At 42.8% G+C, this 5,396-nt stretch overlaps 1 non-coding gene across 1 annotated transcript; it reads right to left on the bottom strand.

Moving 5' to 3' along the window:
• Positions 1-4,735: 4,735 nt before the first annotated feature.
• LOC120272708 lies at positions 4,736-4,842 on the bottom strand. The gene has a single exon (XR_005540249.1). It is a non-coding gene; the product is annotated as a small nucleolar RNA R71 (small nucleolar RNA).
• Positions 4,843-5,396: the final 554 nt, after the last annotated feature.

Consider the following 5,396-nt stretch of genomic DNA (forward strand, 5'->3'; position numbering starts at 1 on the left):
TGCAGATTTTTTGGGAGGAAAATAATCGGCCAAAAAAGCTTCTACCATCTTCTCCCATGTCGTAATCGATGCTCTAGGTAATGAGTGTAGCCATTGCTTCACCCTTCCCTTTAAGGAAAATAGGAAGGCTTTCAACTTGTTGGCATCATCCGTCACCCTGTTTATCTTAAGCATGTCACACACTTAGAAAACCTCTTTGTATGACTGTTTAGATCCTCATCAGCCAAACCATTGAACTGTGATGATTGCTGCAATATGTGGATGAATGCCGGATTTAGCTCGAAGTTTTGAGCTGTAATCGAGGGACGCACAATACTCGATTGTGTCCCTAATACTAAATGTCTGGCATAATTGGATATTGTCCGTTGTTGCTCATTCTATTCTGCCATGTTTTCAGATTCTTCTACTTCCAAATCAGCTAGATTAGACAATTCTTTCACAGGTTCTTTCCTTTTTCTTCTAAGTGTACATTGCAGCTCGGGATCTCCTTCAATCAATATTGAGGGGTCCCCTAGGATCATAACCTAGAGCTGCACCAAAAAGAAAGAAAAAGAAATCATAACAATGATAGAATAAGAAGAAATGAACTAGATTTAATGAATGGATAGCTAAGAAAACAAAGTGCAAAGTATCTCTAAATGCCTACTCCCCGGCAACGGCGCCAAAAACTTGACAACGCCCCTTGCATATGTCCCGCAAGTGCACGGGTTTGTCAAAGTAATAAAATTGCAAATGAGTGGGGTATCGTATCCACAGGGAGTAGAGAATAAAAATACTAAAATTTTTCTTAACTAAGTGAAAGATGAATAGTGATATGTGTGACAAGATATAAAATAACACAGAAGTAAAAGAACAAGAAAGAGGGCACAAGTAAAAAAGAAGGTAAGACAATCGATATAAATGGGGTATCCTGATATTGTTCCACCTAGGATAATCGTTTCAAGTGCAAGAACCCCTTATTATACTTTCTAACTGATGCAATAATGAGTCGTGGAGATCCTTAAATACATGGTCCCAAATCTAAGGTCAACCATGCCTAACTCTATACATGTCTCGGAGGAGAAATCAAATAACCTCTCAACCTCTCACTTGTATAGAATTACAATGAGTTCTATGGATTCCAAATGATAAATCCTCTTGCTAGATGTAGACCTAACCCTTTAGTCCAGGTGGAAAGTCCCCAAACATAATTAAGTCATAGGTGCTAAAATCACTTCAATGCTTCACTCCGTTGCATCTGTAACTAGGCCCCAGTAGAAGGTCATCCTTTAGTCCATTCACTCTACTATAACCGCAAAGAACTTGAGGAAATTGAGGTAGAATAAATCACACCAGAGGGGAAAGGGGATGCTCCGCTACCTCTCGACTCTCCCTCTCAACCCTCTCCAATCTAGCTTTGTCTAACTCTCGTGGTGTGTCACTCACTCACAAGGGTTACCAATAGGAACTCTCAACCCTACTGTCACTCTAAGAGAACATTCATACAATCAAGCATTCAAGATTCAAATAAAAAATCAATTAATTGAAAGCATAATAAAGAGGTTCAATGAAACAAATACATCCTAGGGTTCACAAATACCCAAGTACCCACTAGGGGATTTAGCTCACCATGGAGCTAATTACAATCAATGAAATCAAATGTAAAAGCAAAGAATCCATAGAAAAACCCCTCGATAGTCATGGTAATGGTCTTGTGGAGAGTCGTCTACTCATCTAAGGACCCCTTTGTCGGGCCTAAGATACACCTCGCCGGATCGGTGCCGATGATAGCTCTCCCACTAACCTTCTTCCACATAGAGCATGATGTCAGAGCCATAGAACCTCTCCAAATCCCTAGCCGCCGCCCTCTCTCATGTTAGGGAAAAGATGGAGAAAAGAATGCTGAAATCGGGGTTGAAATCGTCTTTTAAAGGGCTGGAATCGGGAATCCACACGCCCTTGTAGGCGCCCGTGTTTATTTTTCACACGAGCGTGTGGAATTAATGCACACCCGTCTGGATTCTCTATTTTCATCCTTCTTCAGGCGGATGTAAACAGTACCTGCTATGGTGTTTGCTACAGTGCCCTGCTACATTACCGTCCCGAAACACTCCTGAATCTATGCTTTCACTGAGGTAACGTAAATGGGCACACGTTTACGTCTTAGATAGCTTTGCTTCTTCAATAACGGACATGTTGGTGGAGATCTTGCTATACATGTGATAAGTGCTTGTGTGATATTAATGCGAAGCATTCTTTCCTTATGTTGAGCATTACTTTTGTCTAGTTTTTACACTAATATGTGTGTTTTTATGTTACTTTCGTGCAGGTAGGGTTGTGAGGCCGATTATGAAGGAAAGAAGCCAATCTGGAACACAATGCACCGATTTTGGATGAAATCTTGCTAAGGTTCAAACGCGAAGACATAGGTCGGGTGTGAGATGCTAGAGTGTGTACCAACCTCCTCGTATTCGAGTTGGCACATCCATTTGGAGGGGCACAAGGGTAGTCACAATCGAGCATTCCGACTTATGCACATAGAACAAGAGCTCCACCAACTTGTCTATCATTAAAGAAGCAAGTGATCGACGACGTGAACATGTGCCCGTTTGAGTTACCCCGATGAAAGCGTGGATTCGGGAAGCTATTCAGGCTGGGTACTGTAGCACAGTACTGTAGCAGTACTGTTCACAGCCGACCGAGAAAACAAGAATTCAGAGAACCCACATGGGCGTGTGGAAATTATCCACGCCCGTGTGGAAATTCCACATGGGCGTGTGAAAGATCCACAGGCCTGTGTGTTCGCCCAATTCCAGCCATATTTAAAGCCGATTCAGCCCTGATTTCAGCATTCTTTTCTCCATCTTTTCCCCAACTTGAGAGAGGGCTTCGGCTAGGGTTTTGAAGTGTATTAGCTACGGTTTTAGAGAGGTTCTAAGGCTCTGACATCGCGCTTCGTTTGGAAGAAGATTATTGGGAGAGCGTTTGTCGACACCGATCCGGCGAGGTGTATCCTAGGCCGGACAAATGATCCTTTGCGACGAGTAGAGGACTCTCCACAAGACCATCAACACGACTATCGAGGGGGTTTTTCTATGGATTCATTGTTTTTACATTCTATTTCTTTGATTGTACTTAGCTCCATAGAGAGCCAAACCCCTAGTGGGTACTTGGGTATTTGTGAACCCTAGGATGTATTTGTTTTATTGAATCTCTTTATTACGGTTTTAATTAATTGATGTTTATTTTTGAGTTCCAACCTTGAATGCTTGATTGTATGAACATTTCCCCTAGAGTGCCACTAGGGTTGAGAGTTCTTGTTGGTAACCTTGTGAGTGAGTGACACACCACAAGCGTTAGACAAAGCTAGGTTGCAGAGGATTGAGAGGGTGAGTCGAGAGTTACAGAAGCGTCCCCTTTCCCCTCTGATGTGAAAGATTCTAGCTCCGTTCCTCGAGTTCTTTGTGGCCATAATAGAGTGAATGGTCTAAGGGATGACCCTCCGCTGGGGCTTAGTTGCGCGTGCAACGGAGTGAAGCGTTGAGGCGATCTTGTATCTAGGGCTTAATCGTGGTTAGGGACCTTCCGCCTTAACCAAAGGGTTAGGTCTATAATTAGGAAGAGATTTATCACTTAGAATCCATAGAGCTCATTGCAACTCTATTCGAGTGCGAGGTTGAGAGGTTATCTAATCTCTCATCTGGGACATGTATAGAGTTAGGCATAGTTGACCTTAGATTTTGGACTATGTATTTAAGGATTTCCATGACTCACCATTGCCTTGATTAGGAAGCATAATAGAGGGTTGTTACACTTGAAATAATTATCCTAGGCAGAGCATTATCCGAGTACCCCATCTTTATCGATTGTCTTACCTCCTCCTTTACTCGTGCTCTCTTACTTGTGCCTTTTACTTTGAGAATTGAATCACTGTCACACTTATCACTATTGATCTTTCACATAGCTAAGTTGAGGATTAAGTGTTTTTACTCCCTACTCCCTGTGGATTAGATACCTGCTCATCCGAGATTATTACTTCGACAAACCCGTGCACTTGCGGTATATACGCAAGGGGAACTTGTCAAGTTTTTGGCGCCGTTGCCGGGGAGTAGGCGTTTAGAGATACTTTGCACTTTGTTTTCTTAGCTATTTCACCATACATTCTATTTCATATCTTCTTATTCTACCATCGTTCTGATTTCTTTTTCTTTCTTTTTGGATGCAGCTCCAGGTTATGACCCGTGGAAATCCCTCAATACTAATTGAAGGAGATCCTGAGCTTGAATGTACACTTAGAAGAAAAGAGAAAGAGCATGTGCAAGAATAGTCTAATTTAGCTGATTTGGAAGTGGAAGAATCTGAAAACATGGCAGAACAGAATGAGCTACAGTGAATATTATTCGATTGTGCCAGACCTTCAGTGTTGGGGACACAATCGAGTATTGTGCGTCCCCCGATTATAGCTCAGAACTTTAAGTTGAAGCCGGCATTCATCCACATGTTGTAGTAATCCGCACAGTTCAACGGTTTGGCCGATGAGGATCCAAACAGTCATATAGAGAGTTTTCTCGAGGTGTGTGATATGCTGAAGATAAACGGAGTGACGGAGGATGCCATCAAGTTGAGAGCCTTCCCATTTTCCCTAAAAGGGAGAGCGAAGCAGTGGCTACACTCATTACCTAGAGCATCGATCACCATATAGGAGGAGATGCTAGAAGCCTTTCTTGCCCATTATTTCCCTCCCGGAAAATCTGCAAAGCTTAGGAATGAGATCTCATCCTTTGTTCAGTTGGAATTGGAGTCTCTATTTGAGACATGGGAAAGGTTCAAGGAGCTCCTGAGAAAGTGCCTGCAACACGGATTCCCGGAGTGGATGATTGTTCAGACCTTTTACAATAGTTTGAACCTGAGTACAAGGCAACTCTTGGATGCCGCAGCAGGAGATACCTTAGGTAGCAAGACCCCCGAGGAGGCCCGTCAGTTAATTGAAGAAATGGTGTTAAACAGCTACCAATGGAATGCCAGGGAGACGAAAAAAATGGCCGGTCTCCATGAAATAGATGCGGTAACTTCATTGGCGGCTCAAGTGGAAAATTTGAGTAAGAAGTTAGATCTTTAAACTTCAAACAGAGTGGTGGCCTTGACTAATTGTACCGGGTGTAGTGGAGGACATGCTCCCTCCGATTGCTCGATCTCTATCGGTGATGTTTCTTCAGTGGAGAACGTTGATTTTGTAGGTAATGACATGAGACCTCAAGGAAACCGATATAGCAATACCTATAATTCAGGTTGGAAGAATCATCCCAATTTCTCATGGAGTAATCAGGGTCTACAAAAGGCCATGGGGCCACCGGGTTTCCAACAACAACAACAAGCCCCTTAGGTGGAAAAAAGAGTCTCAGGTTTGGAAACCCGAA

This window comes from Dioscorea cayenensis, chromosome 11 (genome assembly GCF_009730915.1).
Source record: "Dioscorea cayenensis subsp. rotundata cultivar TDr96_F1 chromosome 11, TDr96_F1_v2_PseudoChromosome.rev07_lg8_w22 25.fasta, whole genome shotgun sequence".
NCBI classification, from domain to species: Eukaryota; Viridiplantae; Streptophyta; class Magnoliopsida; order Dioscoreales; family Dioscoreaceae; genus Dioscorea; species Dioscorea cayenensis.